At 37.5% G+C, this 14,814-nt stretch overlaps 1 protein-coding gene across 1 annotated transcript in view; it reads left to right on the forward strand.

Moving 5' to 3' along the window:
* PRR16 (proline rich 16) overlaps positions 1-14,235 on the forward strand; it is a 221,783-nt gene extending 207,548 nt beyond the window's left edge. Inside the window, 1 exon segment of the mRNA XM_084880467.1 lies at positions 12,979-14,235. The gene's annotated coding sequence lies outside the window, so the exon portion shown is untranslated.
* Positions 14,236-14,814: the final 579 nt, after the last annotated feature.

Below are 14,814 nucleotides of genomic sequence, written 5' to 3' on the forward strand. Positions count from 1 at the left end.
TGATCAATCCACATTAAGAGTTTGACATTAGCCGAAACCGGTTTGGCTCAGTGGATAGAGCATCAGCTTGTGGACTGAAAGGCCCCAGGTTCAATTCCGGTCAAGAGCATGTACCTTGGTTGCGGGCACATCCCCAGTGGGGGGTGTGCAAGAGGCAGCTAATCAATGATTCTCTCTCATCTATGTTTCTGACTCTCTATCCCTCTCTCTTCCTCACTGTAAAAAATCAATAAAATATATATATTTTTAGAAAAAGAGTTTGGCATTAGCCAATACTAAGGAAGTACCACGAGACTAGAAACAATTTAGATGAATAAATGATTGAATGAATGAAGCAGGTAAGCAAGCATATGCTGCATATATCCTGTAGAATTAATGTTTTTCAAGTGATTGGAATTTGTACTTAATCATAAGATTGGTGTCCGTCCTAACTAATTTATTGGTTCATTTTGTGCCCATAATAAAGAGTAGAAAAAGATTTCTAGAAAGTATTCTTCAAGGTAATATTTTCAACATGAAATCTAAAAAGGATGAAAAAAAATTTTTTCTTTTTTAACATCATTTATTCCTTTCCTAAGAGACTTTAATTATGATATTTAATTGTAACATTTATACAGCAATAATAAGATTTTTTTTCGTACAGTTGACAAAATATCCCAAAACATGTTTGAGTTAGGATTCTAAGATGTGCTTTTAAATATATAGTTTTTTTGTGACATACATATGTTAAAGTAACTACAAATATATTGTTAATATATTTTAAATTATCACATCATAGTGACTTCACTGTTATATTGTTCAAAAAACGTAACTTCTATTATTATTATGTCACCAAATTGATTTAAACTGAATTAAATCAATTGGCAAAAACTGAAAAGCACCCTTTTCCAAATTGCTGTGATTCTTCATGGACATATACTGTACACATGGAGGGAAAAACTGATACAGTTTAAGGTAATAGAATAGTCTTTTGATTTGTGAATGCAGATATTCCATGAACAAGAGAATGTCTATATCATTGTCTGTAACTAATTTTTTTAGTGAATTTCACCAAATTCATTTGTCAAGTTATTACCAGTGAAAATGGGTTGGTTCTTGCAATGTGATGAGAAAGGAATGTCAAAGGGCACATGTTTAAGCCTAATGGCAACATTTATAGGGTTGAGGGGAAATAATATGCCCTCAAGGTTTACCCAGGCTTATGCTGTGCCCTCTCCTAACCAGTCGCCTTCTTGGACCTTCCAGGGTTCCAGGCCCTCATCCAATCTGATTACCTATTTCTCCAGATTTTCTCAAACTACACCCCACCCCTTTTTGTTGCCATTGTGGCTCCCACTGTGCATGCCCCAAAGTTCTGCTGTGTCATCTGGTTTCTTCTGTGCATGTACCTAGCAAAGGAAGTACCCCCCCCACCCCCCAACCCCCCCACCCCTCCCCCACCCCCACCCCGCTTCTCTGGAAAATCCAGGCTGTTCCCCAGGGACGTTCTTCCTGCCCACTCCAGGGTTGGTAGATGATTCCATTCTGAGGGCAGAGGCTGTGGCAGGTCTCCTTGAGAGCCTGTGAACGCTGCAACTTCCTAGTGAAGCAGGCTAACGTCTGAGCTAGCTCCCTAGTTTATGTCTGATTCCATTTGCTCCCTGCCTTTATTAATAATAATTAGCTACCTATGCTACTATGCTAACAAAGTATTTAGTTGGACTTTACAAACAAAGTCCTTACTTTGAAGGGTTACATTTTCAGGGCCAGATTACACAGTACATAAACAATTATTTTTCTATGTTATAATGTCAAAATCTTAAGTGGACATGTTTAACTTACAAAAATTTGGCACTCCTTAAACTGATTTTTACGTTACTCCTTACGCTTTATGTGCATTTTGTAGTTGCTATTGAATGAAAAACCAGACACAGTGGAGCAGAGTATCAGGCAAGCCTGGCTATTTGGTGGTTGTTTTGAATTTAAAAGGCTTGTAGGGGGACAGACTTGCAGGGTCAGCTTCATGGGCTTGTGACCATTGCAGCTGCATGGAGCCCTGTCTTCAGCAGCACCACCTCCTCACCCATAGATAGCCCCCCTACACTTGAGGTTAAATGATATGTAGTCACTGTCTTGATACTTTTATCTTTGAATTTGCATTTTATCAATGAAGTCCAATAGAATAATAGAGAACATATTGGAGGCTTGAAGCTTCTTGTCAGGCATGGTACCACATTCACCACCCACTTCCCCTTCCCTACCCAGAGATCTTTGCTGTCTTGTCTCAGTGGGGGACACAGTGCTAGCAGCCATGTGATGTGCTCTGAGTTGCAAGGCAAAGCTCCAGGATTTAAAGGGGACTTCACTCAACCGGAAGGAGCATGACATTAAAGAGCAAATATAAAAACAGTGAGAGGAAGTAAGAAAAAACAAGGCTCTTTTCATGCTTTTTGAGCAAGAGCCCTGCATTTCATTTTTCATTGAACTCTATAAATTTCATAGCTGTCCTTGGTAATTTGGAACTAATGTAATTGAATGTCATTGATGTGCTAGTTCAGATAAGGGCATTCTGAGGTGAGTGTTCTTTCAAGGTGTCAGGAATTTATTTTAGAGAATGACCATCTGGCTTGAAAGACTTAAATATCATCTCTCTAAACTGCTGTTGTATCAGACTCATGTACATTTATTAATTATCTAGCCTCAATATGTCAAGCACTACCTACCCGTTCGGTTAGTATGTTTTCCTCCTGGATGTGTAGGTTGGTTTTACACACTGCTGCTGGGCTCAGGAAAGAGGGCAGCTGTAAGAGGATCTCACTTATATTTTGCAATATTTCATAGATAATTCATGAGAAGGAATTAGTTGAGTCAACTTGGAACATAATGTTAGAGCTAGCAATTTAATTTTACTCCTATTAAAATAATCATTTTCAAGGTGATTTTCTCAATATTCATAGTTTGTGAAGCATGAAATAAAATGACTTTCCCAAATAGTTAGATGTTTAATAGAATTTAAAGATTACAAGGAAGTGCATATCTTTTTGTAATTTAATTATATGCATTAAATTCTGTAAGAATCTATACAATAATTAAAATAATTAAACTTTGTATAACTTGGAACCAGTACTTGGGCTGAATATAAAGCATACTAAATGAGAAAGAGTAAATAAACACAATGCTATTAAAAATGACCTAGATGATTTTATTTGTGTATCTAAAGTGCTTCATTTACATTCTTTTTCTAGATGATAACACATTGTCTATCTATCTTTTAAATGTCATTTTTATCAGTGAAAACTCCTTGAAACTTTTTTTTTTTTTTTTGGCATGTCTGGAGGAAACTCTGCCCAACTTCTTCCACTGAATGATTGTGTTCATATATTTTATTTTAGAGGCCTGATGCATGAAAATTCATGCACTGGAGTGGGGGGAGTGGTCCCTCAGCCTGGCCTGCTCCCTCTCACAGTCTGGGAGTCCTCAGGGGCAAGAGGCAATCTGGCAATCAGGGGAAGGCAACAGCCTCATCACACCTCTGCTGCTGCCACTGCAGGAAGCTCAAGCCTCTCAGCTGGCCCTGGTTACATGAGCCTCAGGGGACCCTGGCGGCTGGGCAGCCACCATCCAAGGCTTGCCTGTGCCTCAGGCTGGCCCTGGGTGGCTAGGGGGCTAAGAGGACTGGGGGATTCCTGAGGCAGGCACGTGGAGCAACCAGGCCCACCTGGGGGTGAGCCCAGCCTTGTCACGCACCTGCTACCTCGGCAGGGCTGAGGGGACTGGGTGCCACCATCTTGTGGCTCTGGGCACTGCCATCTTTTGAAGATGTGGTCGTCAATTAGAATATCCCCTCTTTATTGGCTGTGGGTGCCACCATCTTTGAGGGTGGGGCATTCAATTAGCATATCCCCTCCTTATTGGCTGTGGGTGCTGCCATCTTTGTGATGGGATGAGGGTCATTTAGCATATGCCCCCTTTATTAGAGAGGATTCTTTCTAAAGCAGTGGTACTAAGACTATTATTCAAAATCCTCTTATCAGACTTCCTATTGCAGGAATATAATAACTAAGGCAGGAGTATCCGTGGCACCATTCAGAGGGGATTCTGGTGTTTGTTGCATCTTCAAGCCCTATAAAAAGTTGGGGGAGGTATACAGTCTTCCCCTGTACCTCCTTCTGACCACTTAGTCCTCTACACATGACAGAATAATACACAAATGAAAGAAAATCTCCATACGTATGACACTACTAACAGTCTTAGTAGTTTTAAGTTCAACTTGACAACCCATCTCACAGTAATACCCCCATAGACTGCATTTGACAATGATTTCATTAGAATAATGCAGTAAACAAAGCATACCTGTAGGGCAGTTTTCACAAGTGTCAAGGATAAAGTTTTTCTCCAACCCTGCAAAGTGGCAGCTCGGGTGTGAGAGTTTAAGCATGGGCAGATGAGGGGCCAACCCTGGCTAACACTTCACATGTCCCAAATAGGAAAGAACATGACCAGTTACCACCTTCAGAAATCCCAAAAGATATTTATAGTCATTCACAGTCTTGCTAGACCAGATGCAGTTTATAAATCAGGATTTATTTTTATCATAAGCGAAGTTACATAGTAATACAGCTGACATTCTACCAGTACCAGGTTTCCATAGAAACAGAGCTAGAAAGTTAACTTTGGTCATTTTTCTTTTCACGGGGAAGTGTTTTTGCTCTCCCTCTATTCGTGTTAGAAAACACTAATATTTGGGAATTGGGCTTACTAAAGAGGTCTTATTCTAACACAATAAAATTCAAAATGACAGCTATATATCCAACCTTTAAAAAAAACTGAAAAAATAACAATGTTTCTGATATGACTACTTAATATTGCACAGATGCCAAGTCTGCCTCATTTAATCTATAAATTCAATGCTAGTACATGGAATTATTAAACTTTGCTAAAAACCACTCTGAATCTAAAATTTATACCACAGAGCAAATGACTAGCATCTAAATTGCAATCATCTATGTATGTGAATTATTACAAAAGAATAGTATATCAGTTTGGCTGGTGTTGCTTAGTGGTTGAGTGTCAATCTATGAACAAGGAGGTCAAGGTTTGATTCCCAGTTAGGGCACATGCCTAGGTTGTGGGCTTGATCCCCAGTGGGGGGCATGCAGAAAGCAGCTGATCAAAGATTCTCATCATTGATGTTTTTATCTCTCCTTCCCTTCCACACTGAAATAAATAAAAATATATTTTAAAAAAGAATAGCATGTCAAAGCATAGCAAAGTATAGATAATTTAATAAATGCTATTCAGATGATCCACCATCAATTTGGAAAAATAGATTCATAATTAATATTATAATAAATGTTAAATTCTAACTGGATTGACAACATTTTCTGTAGATGGACAGAATAGTAAATATTTTAGTCTATGTGGGTCATAATATTTGTCCCAAATATTCATCTCATATACTCGATGAATGGTGTAAGTGTAGCAAAATTGGCTTGCAGGTAGTAGTGCAGTCTAATCGGTGCCAGAATTTCCTTACCTGGAGAATGATAATATCTACTTCATACATTTATATAACATATAAAATGTGAAATACTTAGCTTTATATTTAGATGTAAATAGAAATATAACTTTATTTTTATATTTTCCATGCTTGGCATAATGCCTGGCTTATAGTAAGTATTCCATACATTTTCATTTAACCTAATTAAGTGGAAACTTCTTGCTGCTATTAATTTAATGGAGGTAATAAGACAGATCTTTTTTCTTTTTGATAACAATTTTGGTCTCTTCATACTTACAACTTCTTAAATGCAGCAGACATAAGACACATGATACACCATTTCATAGTTACAATATTTTAAATTATATATACATATATAATACATATATATATATATATATATATATATATATATATATATGGCTAATATGCTAAGTGTCCCTCCGTCTGACCAGTTGCTATGACACACACTGATCACCAGGGGGCAGATGCTCAACACAGGGGTTGCCGAGCTGCAGTGACTTGGCAGCAGCATTTCTCTGGTGATGCACTCCAAAACTCAAAAGGAGGGAGCCAGATTCCTCACAGTTCATGCGATTCTACCTGTGGCCATGGGTTATGTTGTTGCTGGGACACTGTGGGCCCAAATCTGGTTTATTGCACACTTGCATTTGCATTCCACTCCTGTACAACAGCAACTTTGAAGAGTGCCTTCTCCCACTTTGGGACCCCTCAGAGGATGCCAGAGAGCTGGTTTTGGCTCAATCTCCACAGGCCCGGCCAAGGGAGGGTCCCCCACTCAGTCCACAGATGACTTTGGAGCTCCAGTGCCACCCCAAGTACAGCCAGCCAGGGAGGAACTGCTGGAGGTTGGCTCCAGGGCGTGTCCAGCCTGTCTTGTCCAGTCCCGCCCCGCTGATCACTTTCTAATTAATTTCCTTGCACGGGTTCACTAGTATATAAGTATTTGTCTGTTTTATAAAATACATAATGCATATATAAAACTTTATATATAGATACTTAATAAATATAGATTAGAATGAAGAGAATTATAAAAATTACACTAAGTTCCAAATAAATATAGAATTGTGAAATACTTCTGTTTGGAGAAACTTTTAGTAATATTTTTAGCTTTTCCTTAGCTTTGCTTGCTGTCTTGACATTTTAAAATCATGCTGCCCTATCTGTGAAGAAATGTTCAGATTTTAAGATGCTACAGTAAACCCTCAATTTTGCAGACCTCAATTTAATGAACTTCAGATTTACAGACAAAATTTCTGGTCTATGGGTCACAAGTGAAAATTAATACCCTATTAATTTTAAGATAATTTTTTAAATATATTTATTGATTTTTTTACAGAGAGGAAGAGAGAGGGATAGAGAGTTAGAAACATCGATGAGAGAGAATCATTGATCAGCTGCCTCTTGCACACCCCCTACTGGGGGTGTACCGCAACCAAGGTACATGCCCTTGACCGGAATCGAACCTGGGACCTTTCAGTCCGCAGGCCGACACTCTATCCACTGAGCCAAACCGGTTTCGGCATTTTTAAGATAATTTTAACAAAGATTTGCTTATAATTAAATTAACAGGGATTTTTTTGGTATTAATTCACTCTTATTTTAACAAATTTTAGTGATTAGGCCATACGTTGAGGAAAAAAAAAACACTGTAGTAATTTTGTCTACATAAATATTACATATTTACAACTATAGTCTACATATTTAAATCCAATAGTCACCACTCATATATAATGTTTGGTGAATTATTAGCACATGACACACTGCATAGTGAATGGTAATTGGTTCTTTTGTCATGTGGCATGACTTTCTGCAACAGTTTTAATATGTGTAACATGTGTAATCCTGATGTTCTGATGTGTGCTAAGCCATGCCCCAGCTGTGTGCATTTGGTGACTGGCGAAGGCATGCATTACTAGTCCTATTCAGTAAACATTTGAAATTACAATAATACTGTTATTGGAGAATTACACAGTTTTTAAACAGTTGGATTTCTCCATTGTTAGTGGTTGTGACGTTCTTATAATATCTTGCGAAAAAGAATTTTCTAAGACTCGTCAATAGAATGAGTGATTTTTTTTTTTTTTTTTTTTTTTTTTTTTTGTGCATGGAGTTATACCTCTGCGTTTTCAAGGACCCATTTTCTTTAAATCAGTCCGGGAAAATGTGTACCTGGGGATTCAGCAGAGTTAAAAGCAAATCCAGTGTCCAAAGTTTCCCTTCCATGGTGGAGCTCAGTCTTGTAGAGCAAAAGGCAATTGTAATACATTAGTCCATTGTTTGAGGACCACGTGGCCATGATCCACGTGGATGAATGCAGGGAAGCATGCCCCCTGTGGCAAGAGAACCAAGATTGGGAACTCCCTTTGTTGAGGAGCTTATGTATCTCAGATTTTGAATTGTTGCAGATTGAATGGGCACTCCCATTCTGGCCAATGCCCTGTTCCCAGGTATCTACACTAAGAAAAGAGAAATATGCAAATTGACTGTACCTCCATGGTACCCACCAGCAAATCAGGAGTGAGTATGCAAAATAACCCAGCAAAGATGGCTGGTTGATTTGCATATGCAGGCTTGGAACAAAGACTGGAGGCTCTGGCCCAAGCAAAGACTAAAGACTAAAGACTGAAAACTAAAGACGACTGAAAACTGAAGACTGAAGAGTGTTGGCTTCTTCGCTCAGGCTGCAGCAGAGAAGCCTAGCCTTGATGCTTGGCTTCTCTGCTGTGGCCAGAGTGAAGGCCTGGCTCCCAGATGCCAGAGGAAAACTGGTGCTGGCAGCCAGGGGACGGAAGGCCTATTGCACAAATCTTTTTGCAATGGGCTTCTAGTGACTAATAAACAAGATCTAAGTCATTTAGAACTTACTGGTCATGCATATATTCTTTCCTTTTCTAGTTCCTTCTCCCAGGATCTCTGGGAACAGACATGGAGAGTGTTAAACTGCAATTTTCTAGCAAAGGTGTACAAAGGGCATGCCTATATTATCTGGCCTTCCCTTTGCTCCTTTTCTGTTAATCCTAATATATAAAAAGCCAGGGACTATTAAGCCCTAAATGACCAGATGGCAGAACAGCAGGCTGCATGGGGCGACCAGGCCAGCATGGGGGGCAGTTGGGAGTGACTAGGTCACTGGGGGGGGGAGGGCAGTAAGGGGTGACCAGGCTGGTGAGGGTGAGCATTCGGGGAAAACCAGGCCAGCAGGCAAGTGAGCTATTAGGAGCCAGCAGTCCCGATTGTGAGAGGGTTGTCCAACTTCCATTTTAGGCCCGATCCCCGGGATGGGGCCTAAACCAGCAGTAGAACATTCATCCCCTGAGTGGTCCCAGATTGGAGAGGGTACTGGGCTGTGGGGATGTCCTCCTCTGCACGGATTTTGTGCACTGGGCCTCAAGTTAATTAATAATTGGGTTAAATATGCCAAAACCAGTTTGGCTCAGTGGTAGAGTGTCGGTCTGCAGACTGAAAGGTCCCGGGTTCGATTCTGGTCAAGGGCATGTACATTGGTTGCGGGACCATCCCCGGTAGGGGGTGTGCAAGAGGCAGCTGGTCCATTTTTCTCTCTCATCGACGTTTCTAGCTCTCTATCCCTCTCTCCTCCTCTCTGTAAAAAATCTATAAAAAACTATATTTTTTATATATTATTTATATAATTGGGTTAATTACACATAGAAAACTTTTTGTGAAATTAACTTTCCATACATACTTAGCTTTAATTGCACAGATGTATCTACATAAGTAAAAACAAATTAATATGTCAATTTTTTAACATGCATTCAGAAAACTTACTTTATTATAGAATGGAATTTTGGCTTTAAGGGACAACCCCTCACCCAAATTAGTCCATTATGTAGAGGTTTCACTGTACTTACAGCTCTAGGAGGCTGAAAGCCACGTGACAGCTACATTGCTCTCATCACCATGGCTATCACACAGGCACCAGGCTTCAGCCTCAGGCTGGGCCATACTGACAAGGTCATCACCTATCATGTACCCTTCTACCACGACAACACCCAAAATGGCAGAAGAGCATCTGCCACAACTTCACAGACAAGGACAACTACTGGGTGCTCAACCCTAACACCAAGGACATGTTGGAGAGTGGCAACTTCAAACACTGCGACCTCTCTACTTGCTTGGACTGCATGCAGCCACCACAGCCCCTACCTTCCTCCCTGCACACCTTTTATGCAGCCTATGCCTTGCCATTGTTCACCACTACGCTGTCTCAGGGGCTACTACCCCAGTGTGTCTCTAGGTCCCTGTGATGTCTTCGGCCTGGTGCCCAAGCAACCACTCAGACCAGAGCTAGACTGTTAACATGAAAAAAAAAAGTATCCCCTAACCTGAGGACAGAATTGAGAGCCACACAGAAGAGACCTTGGGCTTTCTGGTGCATCGGGCACATACCCAGTTCCCTTTGTCAATGGGAGGAAGTGGGGCGAGGCAGCCTCAGCCCATGGACTTGGTCAAAGGACCCTTTATATGATGAAGGTCCAAAGGCCATCCCTTTCAGGGGTGCAACTTAGTGCCTACACCAGATTCTGGAATCTGAATTGTGGGAGAATCACTCTTACCTGTACTGTGAAAAACTGGAGTTTTTAATATGTGGGTTGGGCCTCTTGTGCCTTTGACTATGTTACTGCAAAAAGGGCTCCAATAGCACCTTCCTTTTTAAGGTGAGGAAGACAAGTTTAAAAAAAGAAAAGAATAGAAAAGAAAGATGCTACTTACTTAAATTAACTGACTTGACATTTAATGAGCCAAAGCCTAAAAATTATCTAGTATCATTCATATTTTGTATATCACATTTGTGTCTGGAAAATTTTATCAAAATTAAAGAATGACCCTTGTAGGGCTTGAAAACTTTGACCTATTCCATTCAAAAAGTGAAGAAAACTTTAATTAGTTTTAAACAAAGGCCTTTGCAATAGAATGAAGCAATTAACTACTGATCTGAAGAATGAGTCAGAGAGCATTCCGGGGAGCACTTCAATTCATTGTTGCGAACACAGGATCTTGGTGATTTATGTTTCATTATGGCAATGCTGAGTACATTTATTTAACTTGCATAAGGATGACTGTGTATTACATTTCTCCATATTTGAGGCAAAAATACAAAAAATACATAATATTGGAAGTTCATGAATTTTTAAGTCAGCAAATTATACGTGAAAAATTATTTGGGCTTTTCTCTAGTGGGGAAAATGTATTTGGCCTGAGATTAGGGTGAATGTGATATCTGATACCATGTAGGAAGAGGCCCGGATATCTGTAAAACTTCGAAACTAAGTAAGACTTAAATGTATTCCATTAACATCCAATGTTGGAATTCAAACTGCCAATATAGACATCTCCTGGTTAGAAGATTTTATTCTTTGCTTTTAATGTTTGGTCGCTGAAGACTGTGAGGGAAATATGTGCTTCTATGAGATACCTAAAAATATTAGTGGGACAGGAAATTATTTATAAATAATTTTAGCTCTTATCTTCCATAAATGTAAAATGTATAAAATGATTTTTAATCAAGCAAGAATCTGTCAATAGTTTTATTTTTTTTATATTAAATACTATAGGACAGGATTGTTAGGATGAAAAACTCATTTAACAACTGCCTCAAAAGGAATAAGAAAAATTTTGCCATGGTATTAGCAAAGTTAAGGAGAAAATTTACACTATAAGAGGCAACACTTCCCCTGTAGAATACCTCTTGGCATTTCCTGAATGTGTGGGATTAGCAATCTAATTAAATCATATTTCAAGAGGTAACAGCAACAGATAAAATTTAAAGAGATTATTAAAATGACATTTTCAAGACTCTGAACAATTCTTGAACTCTTATTAAAACCACAAAGAGAGAACAATTCTTTATGAATTTCATAAAAGACTGAATGTGCAACTTGACATATGCTAGTGATGATCTGGTAATCTACAATTTGCCCAGTAGCTGCACAGTTTGTTTTTATTGTGTCATCTATGTGTATATTTTTGTCTCTTTATTGACGAAAACACACCATGCATTTGGAATTTACATACCCCCAAATGAAAGTGTTAAAGCAGGGGTTCTCAGATGGACTTCAAGGGATTGAAAATGCACTTAATGCCACTACTCTCTGTCTCTGACTTTTCTAATAATTTACTAATCAATGAATTATGGTACAAGGTTCATTTTAATAACTTTCTGGACCTACTTTAGTAAGTCATTGCATAAATATTATCTTTTACATCATAACTTGAGAGAAGACCATAAACACACTGCACATTAAGTGGTGCTAAGCATATTTGATGTTGGGTGGGCAGGGTGAGAATTACGGTTAGTTTTTTTTTCTTATTATTTAAAAAAAAATTAATCAGGATATGGATGGGAATATGGATAGAATTTATTTTAAGGTGCTAATTATTGCAGGTATTCATGAAGGCAGACTAGTTCTTTGGCAGCTCTGCTTCATCAAGGAAAAGAATATCCTTTGGGCAGTTTGATAATAGAATGTAATGAAAGATAACATTATGCAAGGTGGTTTTTAAATGCTTTTTTTATGTTTTAAATGAAGTCTCTACGGTAAAAATGATTTATTAACTATTTTAATAGTGATGTATATGTATATCAAAGAATATATCAAGATATAAATATCTCAAGATATTCTTAAAGTTTCAGGCTCTATATTATTTTTAAAAAGAGAGTTTTGTACATTTTACATCTATTTAAAATAAGAGCTAACATTATTTATAAATAATTTCCTGTTCCACTAATCCATAGGTATCTCATAGAAGCAGATATTTGCCTCACAGCCTTCAGTCTTTGAGAACTCAGTACATTTATGGGTGGACAAATTTATCTGAAGTTTTAAAAACTGTAAGAGATAGATTTTGAACCTTAATTCATGTTGAATTATTAATTTTATTATTGACAGTATTACAGATGTCCTCCAATTCCCTCCCTCTCCCTTAGCTTCCTCCTCCCAGCCCCTGCCCCATCCAAAGTCTTCACCACACTGTTGTCTGTGTCCATTGGTTAAAGAAGTATTTCTTACCCTTTGAGACAACATGGATAAACCTGGAGAATTTTATGCTGAGTGAAATAAGCCAGTCAGAAAAAGACAAATATCACATGATCTCACTTACATGTAGAATTTAATGAACATAAACTGATGAACAAAACAGAGGCATGAGTGCATAGAACAAACTGACATAGCTCAGTGGGATAAGGCAGATGGGAAGAGATTAATGAAAGTGATAGATCTTTTAATTAAAATATAAGTATTTTATAATTTCATTTCTATATATGAAATTTAAGGTGAATACAGTATACGTTTCAATATGTTTAGACATTTAAAATGAAATTCTTGAGAATTCAAGTAATTTTAAATTAGGCATTAACAAATAATTGCCTCATTCTTAATACAGTTTTATGTGTTTTTGTTAAACTGTACTTACTATTTAAACTGATCTTTTGTCTTTTGTTTTCTTTCTTCTGACAGCTCCTTCAAATTGGAAGGAAATCTTTATTTGGAGGCATGTCAGCTCATTTCTTCTCACTTCAGATTCATCATTATGACTTCTTGAGGCCAGATGTAATTTTGAAATAACCAGGAACTTGTCCATCTCAGAGCAGCAAATTCCCTCAACTTCGGAGCACAAGTGATCACTGATATGGTCTGCATAAAATCATCTGCCTCTAGTCTGAGAGCCATGAGCAGAGCCCTAGGGGGGAAAAAAGCCACAGCCTTAAATATCTTCACTCAGAAATTACCAAGAAGATTTAAAAAAAATATATATATATATGAAGGACTAAACAATTAAGCTAACAGAAAACAGAAACCAAACAAAACCCATCTTCCTTCACCATGAAAATAAATATTCCCAGATATGAAAATGTATATTCGGCAGTTAAGCTAGTAAATTATTATCAATTGATTTATCGTTTGGGAAGATAAAATAGAGATAGGAAATATCTCTAGCCAGAATTACTCAGCATTTCAGAATAAATATGTAAACAAAAATAAACTGAACAAACAGAGGAGCATCGCGGCATTGAACAGTAGTATTAGGACAGAATGTTGCTGTTTGCAGAGAGGATGTTTGCCATCTTGTGTGTACCCTTAAAGCCATAATGGAGTAACATCATTATTGTCAATTGCTTGAAATGTTTCTGCATTCAGTCCTTCACTCCATATTGTTTGAGAGAGGGGGGAAGTCAGTCTTACTGATTATTTCTCAATGCACTTCTAATATTTGCACTGTCACTTCCATTCAGGGTAATGATGTGTGCTGTTATTTGCACAGATGGTCCCATGAGTTTTGAGACCACAAGTAGTTTCTTGCAGGAGTCCAAAAAGAAAACACTTAAGAATTCTGCAGACATTAATTTCTCTTCTATAAAAATCAGTTGTCTAAAAAAAAAAAAAAAAAAAAAAAAAAGCTTTGTCTCAGATTAAAATAATAACTATAGAATAATAACAAAAAAGCATTAGTGTGGTCAAATAAATGAGAAAGGGATCAAAAATTTTTTAATGAAGATCATTTTATATCATTAACAGCCAAGAAGTCAAATACAGTGAACTGTACACTAAACATTTGTGTTGAACATCTATTTGTTCTCTGAATTTAAAAAATCATTTGTAATTTGTATTTGACATATAACAGCAGTTTTTTATAGCCATTTATCTATGCTTCATGGGATAATGTACCAGACAAACAGCATTTTCAGTTTATTTTTCTAAATAAATGTGTTGTTTGTATTATTTGTAGTTGCTTATTTTATTTGGCTTTCATTACCTGGAAGATAAATTTCCTATGGTTCATTGGCAATTTTTTTTTCATATTAATTTAGAACTAATGGAAGAATGAAATATCAAATATTATTGTGGTATAAAATTGGGCTTTCTATTTCCTAAACTCTGAAAAAGAATTGGTATATTGTCACCTTGACTTTCTGGTCAAGGATTATTTTAATATTATATTTATATTAGTTATATTATTTTTACTATATGCTGTAAAACAGACAGTTTAGGTATTGGGTAAGGATTTTCTCTCCATTCTCTTGATGGAAATTTGTTTTAGAAGATGAAATTAGGTATATTTTTAGGCCATCAGACTTTACAAGTCTTCAGCAGAGGTCGGCAGAGAACTTCCATCAGTTTATATAAAAATGACTAGGCATTCTTACTGGAGCAAAAATTAAAAGAAGGGCCTATTGAAAACCTCTAAAGTGCTTATCCTTACTTAAGGAGTGTGTTTGATCATTGCTACCCTCAGTAAATAGTGTGTAGCTCAAACAAATTCAAAAAAAAATTAAATTGAAGCATAATTGACAT

This window comes from Pipistrellus hanaki (assembly GCF_964339955.1).
Source record: "Pipistrellus hanaki genome assembly, chromosome: 4".
Classification (NCBI taxonomy): domain Eukaryota; kingdom Metazoa; phylum Chordata; class Mammalia; order Chiroptera; family Vespertilionidae; genus Pipistrellus; species Pipistrellus hanaki.